Source organism: Denticeps clupeoides, chromosome 3 (assembly GCF_900700375.1).
Source record: "Denticeps clupeoides chromosome 3, fDenClu1.1, whole genome shotgun sequence".
Taxonomy (NCBI): Eukaryota; Metazoa; Chordata; class Actinopteri; order Clupeiformes; family Denticipitidae; genus Denticeps; species Denticeps clupeoides.
Genome location: NC_041709.1, coordinates 12,358,234 through 12,371,199, shown reverse-complemented (window position 1 = coordinate 12,371,199; position 12,966 = coordinate 12,358,234). Strand labels below are relative to the sequence as shown.

Sequence of the window (12,966 nt, the reverse complement as noted above, 5' to 3'; positions counted from 1 at the left end):
CAGAGTCCTAAATAACAACAAAAAAAGGGGAAAGAAAAGGCCGCCATTCACAGGGCAGCTCCAGAGGTTGGAATCAGTAGGTCTGGCTCTGTTGACACGAGAGGCTCTTAATTCCTCAGGCTAAAGTATGTTGTGTAAAGGGCAAACGGTCATCTTCAAACGGCCTCTTAGTGTTCCGCAGTAACCCGACTCGGAGAAAAGCGAGAAGGCCATGACCGCCATAAACACTTCAGCATGTCAGAGGCCGCTGCCACTTTGCCGCCTCTGACATATCAAGTTGACTGGGCGGCCATAATTCTCCTGCATGAGCCAGTGCTGGCGGTTTCCCATTCCTAGTCAGAGGGAGGAGCTGGGCACTTTGATGGCCTCCAGCTCTGGCCGTGGGTAAACAGCAGGGCCGAGGGTGGAGGCCAATGCATGGCAGTGCCCTCTTCTGGAGGCCGCTTGACAGACAAAACAGTCTGATTGCTCAGCAGTCATCTGGAAATGGCCAGCGGAGACGCGCCTTTCATCTTTATTTCCTCCTACTGTCTTCACTGACATGTGTGCTCTTCCTGCTAATGCAATGCAAAACACTGTTTTTTCAACATTGCTGTTAATGGCAGTCCCTGGTTTTTAGTAAAGTGTCTGAGTGTGTGTAAAAACAGAATTAAAATCAGAATAAATGATACAAACCAATACCTCATTGTTAACCACAAAAAGCAATACTATGCAAAAGTGAAGCAGAGACTATGTTTTAAATCATTACAAAGGAGAATCATTTATGCCTTCTAAAATGCATTCTGATGTAATGTGGGTAAAATGGTTCTATGATTCCCCTGCCACTGATCTGGCAATTTATCAAAGCTAAACAACACTGCCCAGAGTCTGCTATAAAAAGAGTGCCGTTTACGGCCACAAAACGGAGGGTTCTGATTAGAGCAGCACGCATTTCTACATGTTGCACCCAATAAGGAAGTGAAATGAATCAAGCGCATGGCAGACAAGCTGTGATAGACAAGCATTCAGTGGTAGTTGAACATCATATCGTTTGCTAATCAGGACCATTTAAAAAGAAATCTCCAAACCAACAGACACAGTAGGCGGGCGAAATTAAACACTTTTAAATTGTAGGGGAAAAAGATGTCTCTGTGTGCAAGGGTCGAGATGTTTATGATCTTGTAAACATTTTATTGCTTATATGATTTCACAGAGCTTGAATATGTTTTTTTTGCTGTTGTTGAAACCCTAATTTAAATGGCAGAGTGGCGCATATTAAAGTACCCTTATCCTATTAAATAATCTAAAAAGCTTTTCTTTTTTTCTTTTTTAAACATGGAAAACTTGTTTCTGTCTCCCAAGCAGCAGACACACCTATAAACTTCAGTAACATGAGCCTGTGCGTATGGGTTTTGCCATCTCAGCCCAGCCATTCAGCCCGCACATGGTTTCACTTATTCTGGTAGCATACGTAACTTCTGTCGGCCCAGCGTATTGTTTCATACTGGACTGGCTGTCCAGACTCACCGCAGAGAAGCATAAACCATAAGACGCACAGCACCTGACTGACAAATCATGACAATCAAATAAACAAACCCTCTCTAAGTTGCTCCGCTGGAATAAAAGAGGGGCGTAAAAACCTAACACCTTTTGGCAAAGGCATTTGTCCCATAAATTATTCAACTTGCTCCTTTTTCAGGGACTTCTATTACCGGCTGGCCCCTTGTCTCACGGCCTCTCGCTTTCTGTTCCCGACAAATATGTAGTCGGCGTACGCCGTAGCTGCCACTATCAACTCATTGAGCGGCTCGATGATGAATGGAGGTAGAGTTCTGTAAGTTAAGTTAATGGCTCCAGGATTGGTTTAAGGTTTCTAACTGAATATATTGTCCACGCAGTGTGAACTCCGTTATTGGAGGCGAAAACTATACAAGAATAATTTATAAAAAGACCAACGCTAAGCCTCAGTGGGATTAGCATGTTAGCGGTTCACTGCTCTTGGCCAGCGCAAAAGCAGCGGCACACTGCATTAAAAAAAAACAAGGTGTCGCACACCAGTCACTGCCATCAGACTCACCCTCCTTGGTGTCCTGTCTGCGAGTATTAATTAAACGACTTCAGGCAATTAGCAAATCAGCAGCACCCTTCGGGAGCTCTCCACTGCGCCAACCCCACTTGATTCTCCCCAGTTATGGAGTGTGTTCCTGATTAGTGGTGATTAATGAAATCAATTACCTGCATCAGGGAGTAGCGATAGGGTCGGGCGAGTGACACGGGCGGAACATCTTTCCACGGCCAGGGCTCTCACGCCGAGGAGAATGTGGACGTGTGTGGTGGCGCACATCCTCTCCAGACAACAGGTAACATCTGGGCAGCGGACCAACTCCCATGTACTAGTTCACTGCTTTAAGCATCATCTGGCCTGGCTTATTGGCAGCCACAGAGGGTTTTCATAAATGGTAACAACAGCAAAAAAAAAAAAAAAAAGCCTTGATCTGCTGCCGTCTGGGTTGTGCGAAATTTTATTTGCCACAAGACAAAATTGAATAACAAATAAATGAGGATGAGGACTGGAAAAAAAAATCAAGGGCTTGTTACACACTGCTGAACAGAAGAAATATCAAGACCACCAATATTCAGGAAAACTGCCAACACAATCTAATAAACAATCATAGACTCCTCTTAGTAAATAAGCACATTGCACATAAACACATGCTCCGAGCTGCTTTATATTGACACATAAGTGCTTTGCTACACGTCTGTAGCCTGAACAATATGAAGATGCCCATTTTGGTCTAAAAAAGGCCATCAAACGTATGCCCATATGTTATTAAAAGAGGAATCTGCTGATGGAAGTCAGGGAGAGTTTCTAGCTGTTTATGTGAGTTTATGAGGAACGACAAAGGTTTTATGTCTGGGGTCAGACGGGGTCATGGCAGTGTTGTAGAGAAGCAGTTTTCTCATACAAGCTCCCAAACAAGCTCCTAACCGGTCAGCTATGCTGTGCCCAGCATGCCGTCTGCTGCCGAGATTCCTGTGGGGATGAGGGAGCCAGGAGGCAGCAGGAACCGCCCACTCGGTCATGGGGGGCTATGAGAGGACCAACTGCTGCTCCGTGGGAGACAAATCTGTTGGATGAATGACGCCGCAAGTGCCACTGCCAGCCGTGCTTTATGTGGACAAACATTCGTTTCGTCCTGGAAAGTGACAGAGCTACAGTGTAGCTTGCCCAAAGGCTGTTCACACCCAGAAAAGGCATCTGGAATCAACTCCAGTTCCAAGATGACCGTCACCCAAAATAACACAGAATTATGTAATTCTTTCCCTTGTTGTCTGTAGCAACACCAGGATAGAAACTCGTACATACTCCAATGGCAGGCACCAGAATGTTTAATTGTCATTTGCTTGGACAAAATAGCGGCTGCATGCCACTAGTATTTCATCAGCCCCCATTCAGCAGAAAACATGGGAGTAGTCAGGAGGGAGTTAAATGCATGTTGAAGGCATGTTGTGTTTTTCCCTGCAAATGTACAGCGAGGCAACGTCCAGCATGGGAGGCTTCCATGACATCGGTTAATAGAAACTGTCAGGTTTGCAGGGACGAGCCGTCCCTCAGGTGTCACCTTAACGCTGCTAAATGTGTTTCCTTTAGTGCCATGTAATAGCATTTCGTCAGTGGGGTTGGAGTGTCCGATGCAGTGTTGTGATGGGAGTACAGTCCTCCTGGAATGCCACAGTGTCACCCCTCTATTGTTATAAGGACACTTCAGAAAGAGCCGAGATGTCTGAAGCAATGTAAAGTGCTACTAAGGAAAGCAGAGGCCTGGAACTAATGCCTCACTCTTAACTCCACTCAACAGCCATAATGAACACATTATGGTTATTTTGACTGATAAATGCATTGGTCTTAATCTTTAAGGCTTGTACAGTAAGCTCATCATATCTCCTCAGCTGTCAGCAAAGTTCCAACATTACTGCTAAAGTAGGTTGCAGACCACCACCCCCCCCCCTGCCACGCCCCACCATCACAATAATAAAGCCCATGGCTGAGACAGAACTGCAGACTCCATGGCCCAGACTCAAGCTCCTAACAATCACATTAGGTCCTCATTTCAAAGCCCAGATGAAAAAAAAGGAGGTTGCCTTGGAAACGGCTCCAGTGCACTGCACCTCCCCGGAGGTCTGCTAACACTACACAAGGAATCAAATCTAAGCTCTCACCCACAATTTGCACACCATATCTACACTTTCCGCTCCATCACCAATTCCAACAATTACTGAGCGTCCTCGCAGACAAAAAAGGGGGGGAATTTGTGCGTAAACGGCAGGTGCCGTTAGACATGCGCAGTGACAGTGGCCACTGGTTCTGGACATCAGGAGCTACTTGTCAGCGCCTTCACAGAATCAAAGCTGCTGCAGGCTGGGCAGCAAAGCTGTGATCGAGGCGACAGCTTTTCAACATAAACACATGGGGACGCCGATATGAGTCGAAATGCTTACGCAGTTACCCGAGTCGCACACACATACAGTCACTCATCACAGATTTAACACTCAGGGCAGTTGTATGGTTTGGACAGCGGCCACCCAGACATTTCTGTTTCTGTGAGGACAGAGACAAGCTGGATCCAGACCTCTGATGCAGCGATGAAACACGCACTCTTATGTTTTTGCGCTCCTCACTCCCTGGCGCCAAAGCTGACACAGCCCTTGTCATGCAGACGCTGGCAACCACCCTCAGCGGCAGCCCGTGGCCAGCGAGTGAGCTAATGCTGCAGGGACACGGCAGAGCAGAGCCAGCTAACAGGAGAGACAGACAGGTGAGAACAAGAATCTCAAATGGGGACCATGGGACTTATTGGTGGGGGCGTGACAGCTCCCATGGACTAAACACTATGTTAATGTATGACTTTGTATATGCATATAAAGTATACTCTATATGCTCAGGGGACTATTTTCAAACGCTAAGCATGGGGATGTTCGCCTGTGAAAGGTCAAAGACCAAAAAATGGTCATTAGTTACACATAGAATATATTTCTGAATCGAAACTAACTACCCTTGATGTTGGTGTATAATTGGTTCTATTATCCAGAACGAATAATTTAATGATATTATAAACTGACTTTAAAATGAGAGAAGTCGATGACTGACATCGCTGATGCACACTATCTCCACCTAGCGCTTAGGGCTAGTAAAAAAAAAAGTCTTAAATCTTTTGATGTCTATTTGCCCATTCTGTTGCTCATGTAAAGCAGGGTAGGAGAGCAGCTATTGCCACTTCTTTGTGTCAGGTGCCAGGATCCGAAAAATTGCCTGGAATCCGCACGGTGTGAGGGAAACTGTAAGAAGAAGACAACTTATTTCCTCCTCGCACGCTGCCGAAATGGAATATCGACTGCAGCGGATTGGAATGGTATCTGCGATAGAATGACAGATGACTTAGATACTGGATTAGGTATAAATGGGTGCAGCTGGCTGCTTCCATTAAGACATGTGCCAGCAACATCCCCAGCCCGTCTGCCTCTCCTCTCATCTCCTCACGGCCTTTTGTACAGTTGTGTTTATTGAGAGCGGGAGCACATACTCATGCAGCATTGTTTCAGGTTAATGCTTTCATTAATGCTGACATTTACCTGTCCACTCCCGAGGAGCTTTTTTCTCCCAAATGGTTTTACATGAAAAAAACTTTGACCGTCATTCAAACCATAATCCAATATAGGTCTGGCAATTTAATAGACACATGATTAAAATATGTCCAGCATGATGCACTGGCACAATCTCAGTGTCAATTTTTTTTAACTTTTGCACTGTGATGTACCTGCATACAAATGTATAGGTTAATGTGACTGGCAGAATGCGATATTGTTTTTCTCAGTTACAATATACAAGACAGGAAAAAGGAATACTGTACTCTAACTATTTCTAAATTGAACTACTCACCCTCGAGCATTCTGTATTGCTCTGCAGGAATATTTCTTATAAAGTTCTTATGCAAGGACAAGGACCTTTTTAAAGCATATTTCTATATAAAGTGGGCACTGTCCATTATAGTAGAACCTGCCAAAAGAATTGAATTAGTGCTAGCTAGGAGTGTAACTCCAGATGTGACCCAGTGACTGCTCTATCATGATATGGAAGAGGGAACTGAGGAGTCCTTCACATAACTCTCTCCGAGCAATCTCATTCATCACCGAGTTCATGGCCTCGCAAAGCCACCATTATTGCAAATGCCTGGCAGATCTCCCCCACAGGAGTCTGCTGGTTTCTACACTTATCCCAAGACCCCTAATAATGGAGACTAAAGGCTTCTGCTGAAACATGCATTTACATAAACTTGCACCTTACCAAAAGACGTTTAAGGTTTCTTAACATGATTAAGTTGGCTTTCAACATGAGAGACAGTTGATGGTGTGGAATACAAGCTTGACTTTATATTACATTACATTCACTTACATGAACTTTTAATATACCGGTTATGTGGTTGGACAAAAAATAAATTAAAGAATAAAAATTCTATTTCCATTTCCATTCTATTCCAATTCTATTATGTGCAACCATTGCTGATTTCGTAAACCGGGAGCTTTGCACCCATGTTAAAAAAAAGAATACATGTAAGATTTAGTGCTACCACTCTGGCCATAAACAAAAATAAAACTAGTGTGTTGTGTCACAGCAATCAGTCAATTCCTAAATCAAACCCATAGAAGCACAATGTGGGCACATTGTCCACAGAAAGGGTTCAGGCTATCAGTCACCGCCGAAAGGCACGAATATGACAAGTGATTACCGAGGCTGTTGCTGTGCTAGTGGATGCAGCTGTGACTTTCTAACATTCTTATGATCATTAATATTATAATCATCACGCTCATCAATGGAAATCTGTTTGGTGTCAAATCCCACCCTGATTAATATGCAGATTTGCACTAATTGGGAGTCTAATTAATTCAGTCTGGCCTCCTGGAGATGTTTGGGTATCACGCACAAAGAATGCACCGCCACGGCCTGACACGGGCATGCTCAGATAAAATGAAGAAAAGTGTGTTGTGCACAATTACACTGGCCCAAATAAATGATGAGCTCGCAATTTAAGAGGGTGCTGTATGGAGTCTGATGTTCCCTTCCCAAGCTCTTGGTACCAAGCTACACCTTGTGGTCCCTGGCAGAGAAATGAAAAGAAATAGGTGGCATATTGCAAGCAATTAATGATGTGAACAGACCCTTGAAGAACCAATGGCGTGATGTGATGGAAATGTATTTAAGTGTTAGCATATGCAAATGAGTGACAAAAGCCCCGTCTATCACCTTCTCAACTCACTGCTTTGCTTAAGCACCTGCTGGGAGGTGTATTCAGATAGGATTCCTTCTCCTCAACCAAGGAAGGATTTTATTTTACATTCTTTCTCATTATTTCACTCTTGCTCCATGTCTCTCTCTCTCTATTCCCATCTCTGTCTTTCTGAGAGAACTCTTCGGCAGCATCCCACCACATTAAAAATGAATCTTCTTCACCACCAAGAAAAAAAAGTGGGAGGGAAAAAAAGACCACCTGCATCTTCCACGCTGCGTCCTTTCCCTGCATTATGGAGGAGCTCGTCAAGACAGCGAGTGGCCGCCTACTTCCTCATCCTCAGCTCTCTGACTCACAGCTCATTCATCATTTACATGGCCCCGGCTCCAGCCCTGAGCTCCACAGCCTTAACCCTTCAGTAGGAGATGCTCTCCACACACTCCGCCCCACTGACACTCTCAGCGCCATGCTTCACACTACATGTTTTGGAGTGGTTTCAACGCATGGTCATTCACGACACTACACTCGACACAATGATGATGTACTGCCCACGTCGACACAACCCATACCAAAACTCCACTCAGGCTCTGTACCCTCCACACCAGTCAACAGGACACAACATTCAATGCTATTTACTCTCAATTCATGGCCAATTGCTACACCCCAAACTAAAATTGTGCTTGACACCAAATGAAGAATGTAACAATCCTCATTCACTCCATATTTGACTCCATGTGTATTTCAAAATTTTATTTTAAAAGCATAGCAGCTGACAAGCTATCAAGTCCCTAAGATGTACATGTGATCCACTGTGCCTCTGAGCAGCACATGCAACTATGGCTGTACAATTTTGAGAAAAAAACATCTTAGTGTTTTTTAGAACTTGAACGATGTCAATGATTAATTATTTTGACTCCTTAAAAACATGTTTGTAAAAGTCTTGATGATTGAAATGAACATTGAAAATGAATAACACAAAATTGTGTTATGAAAAAAAATAACACAAAAACAAAATTACTGAGCAAAATCTTATGGAAAATAAACAGCAGGTAAACATAACGAAGGACATCCACTTGAGGCACCTTCTTGATGAGAGTTAGTCCGAGGTGCAGTGGATTATAGATTATGCACAGGCATGTAGAAGTTTCATTTGTGTGATCAGACCACATCTGTTCATTTTAATCCATTTTATTTGGCCAGTAAACCCTGCTTCATAGCTCACTTGGTGAGGAGAGTGATTTCATAAATCGGTATATCTGATAGTGAATACCCATTTGCAGGTCAGCGGTTAAGGTCACCTTTACCTTTCGCATATAGAACATCCAACCCTGTACAGATTCATAATGACTAAATTCATTGAATATGCAATTAGAGCATGTAAGTCACACTACATACGCGTGGCAGCTAAATGTAAACATATGAAAATCTGTATGGATGTCTCATAATTCATGTGGTTCTCAGCCTTGTTGCTCTTAATCAGAGTCATCTGATCATTAATAAAATGATAGTGAATGCATCAACAACTGTTTAGGTTGAAATAAGTTCTTCGGGTATGGGTCCTATAAGAGCAGGAATGAAAACAACTGGTTTAGGACATCCATAAAAAATTATTTCAAGGATGGTCATGTGTTGAAATAACCTCTGACCAAAACTCGGAAATGTGCATTATTTTGTCTCCTATTCCACTGAGAACATGAACTGGACAGGAAGCTTGAAAGAAATTCAATCACCAATTCCCTAGCTTAATCTGACCGAGTCCTGAGTGCTGTCCACTGCAGAACCTCTCAGCGTAGTGCTGGACCAGAGGACTTGGCCATTCATGTCAGCCAAGTCGGCACGGGAAGGATGGATGGAGGAATGCAAAGTTTCCCTTTGGTGCCCTTAACAGACAAAACCAGTGTATCATCACATTCCCATGTCCTCCTGCCTTCCTGCGAGCAAGAAAAGAACAAATGTAGCCTGGACTGATCACCCACCAGGACTTGCTCCTAATCCATCATTTTCTTGGTGGATTGGAGCATCGAGAGCATCCAGGATGTCCACTTGATTTTGGACCTGGTTTTAAACTTTACAGCTCTTGGCTGACAAAGATACCTGTCCTTCCTGCACCCTCTCATTATACACTTTCACTGATCATTTTTTACATAAGTATAGATACAATTATTTGGTCAGCTGTACACCATGCTACAGTCAGGAAAAATAAATTTGGACCCCTAACAAAAAAATATTGTTCTAAAATTTCAGTGGTAGGTTTACTTGAACAGTGAGAAAGAAAGAAAACAAAAGAAAACTCCAGAAAAATGCAATAGTAATAAATTGATTTGCATTTTCACGAATTAAATAAGTATTTTCTCCATTTGTAAAACAAGCTTTAATATTTGGTAGAAAAGCTTTTTTGGCAATTTACAGTGGCCAGATTTCTTGTAGTTGGCCACAAGGTTTGCACATATCTCAGGGGGGATTTTGTCTTACTCCTCTGAGAAGATCCTCTCCAAGTCATGAATGTTTTGTGGCTGATGTTTGGCAACTCAAACCTTCTGGAGCTAATCCTTGTGTTTTGGATCATTGTCATGCTGGAATACCCACCCACAACCCATTTACAATGAGGGAAGGCTGAGGGAAGGAGGTTCTCACCCAAGATTTGATAGTACATGGTCCCATCCATCCACCCTGTGATGTGGTGTAGTTGTCCTGTCCCCTTGTCAGATAAACCTCCATGTCTGACGCAGCATTCCTCCTCCTCCAAACACGGCGAGTTGAGTTGAGGCCAAAGAGCTCGATTTTGGTCTCATCTGACCACAACATTTCACCCAGTCCTCCTCTGAATCATTTAAATGTTCAGTTGCAAACATGTATATGTGCTTTCTTGGGTAGGGGGACCTTGCAGGCACTGCATTATTTCAGTTCTTCATGGCACAGTGTGTTATCTGTTTTCTTGGTGACTATGGTCTCTGTTGGCTTGAGATCACTGACAACGCTTCCACATGGTTCTCCTTATCATTGAAACTCCATGAGGTGAGATCTGGCATGGCGCTCCTGGTGTCTTTTATACAGGAAAAGAGGTGAGAAGCTCCCAATGTCAGCTCCTTACCTGTATAAAATACAACTGGGAGCCAGAATCCTGGGAATCTGGGAATCTTACTTATTGATAGGGCATCAAATACTTAATTTGTTAATTTTTTTATTATTGTTCTGTCTCTCACTGGGGTTGTAGCAGCATAGTGGGTAAGAGGCTCAAGCCTGAAAAAAGTTTGGGAAAAGTGGAAATCCAGCAGTGAAAGGAAGGGACATCAGAGAATTGCGGTGACCTTGTTAATCTGACTAATTAATTGATTTAATTTGATTAATTGAGATCAATGTATTTAACTCATCTGATGTTACCTGGACATACAGAGGCATGGCAACCTATCCAAGGTAACCTAACCTATCCACAGGTAGATTACTATGGCAGGTACGTGGAAATAGTGTATATAAAATGGTATGAATGTTACAGAAAAACACAAATTAAAGGAAGGGAGAAAGAGATATAGGAATAGAGAGAGAAAGCAGGGAACCAAGTTCCAGAGAGCCTGGACCTGTAGGGGAAGGGGGGCCAAGAAGCTGGGGGAGAACACCCTGCAGCAAAGGGCAAGCAAGAGCATTGATGGAGAAAGAAAAAGAGAGACAGAAGCAGTGAACCTCTTTAATACCCAGCTTTTGACTCCCAAAAAGGTTGCCACAGACCAATCAGATTGTCCTTTGATGTTTCTGCCTTGTCCAAGCACAACTCCTAATTCAGGAAAACAGTGGTCATCCTGTTTGTTTGGGGGAGGTCACAGCTTGGTGATAAAGCATGAAAAATCATGGACCTGGAATTTCTCATCTTACAAACTTACCACAATTGTGTCAATGAGCAAGACACTTAACCCAAAGTTGCTCCAGGGGGACTGTCCCTTTAACTCCTGAGTGTAAGTCACTCTGGATTAGGGCATCTAATGACATATATGTAAATAAACCTACCACTGAAATTACAGACTCACCATTTCTTTGTTAGTGGGCGAATTTGAAAACCAGCAGGGGTTCAAATAATTTTTCCTGACTGTAATTGTGGTGTATTGTATTTCAACTGGAACACCCCATAAAATGAACTACAGTTTAGAAAGTGAAAGTGATTGTCATTGTGAAAGACTGCAGCACAGCACACAGTGCACAACAAAATGTGTCCTCCACTTAGCAGTGGGCAGCCGTGACATGCGTCCGGGGAGCAGTGTGTTGGGACAAGGTTTTGCTCAGTGGCGTATCGGGATTCAAACCTTCTGACAGGGTCGCTTCCTTAACTGCTAGGCCACCAGTGCCACCCAGAAGAACCTCACCAACCTTAACTTCAATTTTTAAATGGCTGCGCACAAAGACAGTGAATGTTCTGAAGAAAGAAATGAAATCTGAAGCATATACTGTTCTTCAATTTTATCTATTGTTATGAACAACAGCATATTGTCTTACAGCAGTCCAACTTCTTACACTGGACATTTTCCACAATGTTATGTAATGGTACTGATAATTGAGTTGTTAAATGTTATTCCCCCATATAAAGTATGACTTCTGTGGCAAATAAAGCACAGCGTTGCAACAGAAATGGCCAATGATAGGTGGTGTGACAAACTGCCATTTACCAAGTTCATAAAACCACATCCCACTTCACAGCCACATCATAAACAACCGGTTTTACTCGGTTAGTGTCTTATTGTGGCTTAAAGCCAAAAGTTACAGATTATTTATGCTTTCTTACATTACACTGACAAAAAATGTGACCAGCCTCAGATTTCATTCCAAGGGACTGGTTGTAATTACATTATATTGCTATTTAAATTAAAGCTGCATTTATCTGAGTGTATACACTCACAACTTGATATCTGTATCTTTTGTGAGAACAATTTATCCCAAAGGAATCGTGTTTGCAGAAAAGGGGTATAATACATCACACTATGTACCAGTCCCAAGACATGACATTTTATTTTGAGCATCAAGCTAAATAAAATAATGTCTCCTTTATCCCACTGTTCCATTTTTACAATTATCAATATAAAGCCTGCACGGCACATGCATGGCCATCGTGCCTGTCCATATACTGATGTAACACTGAGCGGAAATGACAGGTTCGCCAAACACTTTTTGTCAAACAGACAGAGGAAGCAAACCACACAATCCTTATGGGATACCAGACCTGCTGCAGATTGAATTAAACCCAGATTTCTGTCCGATGATTAATTAGCATGGAACCCAACACTAGTAAGAGTGAACCGAAAGCACATTAAGGCATTCTGAAAACTGAAAATAACAAACTTGCTAACGCACCGCAATATACAACGACAGAGGCTGTTTGGCATGCCGGTGCATGTCGCTGTGTCACTTCCGTTAATGTGCTGCTCACTGACAGAAAATCATTACGAGGGATGCAAGTTGATGCAAGACAAGCAATACCAGATGCAGAGCTAAGGCCGGGGTTTGGTCTGCGAAAAAGCAGCCATTTAAACCCCACGCAGCAGCAGCAAACGTCTGAGATTAGAGCACTGTGCTCCTCCTCTACAGCTCCTGAGGGGAAGGGGACACTTTCACCTTGTCTGGGGAGGTAACCTTCAGAATGCAGGCCCTTTCTCTCTCGCCCCCATCTCTCTCTCTCTCTCTCTCTCTCTCTCTGTTCATACACCATGCCAAACTCTCC

At 43.2% G+C, this 12,966-nt stretch overlaps 1 protein-coding gene across 3 annotated transcripts in view; it reads right to left on the bottom strand.

Annotated features, from left to right (window-relative positions):
* The window catches only part of ssbp2b (single stranded DNA binding protein 2b), a 46,725-nt gene that overhangs the window by 13,544 nt on the left and 20,215 nt on the right, over nt 1-12,966 (bottom strand). The window lies entirely within an intron of this gene.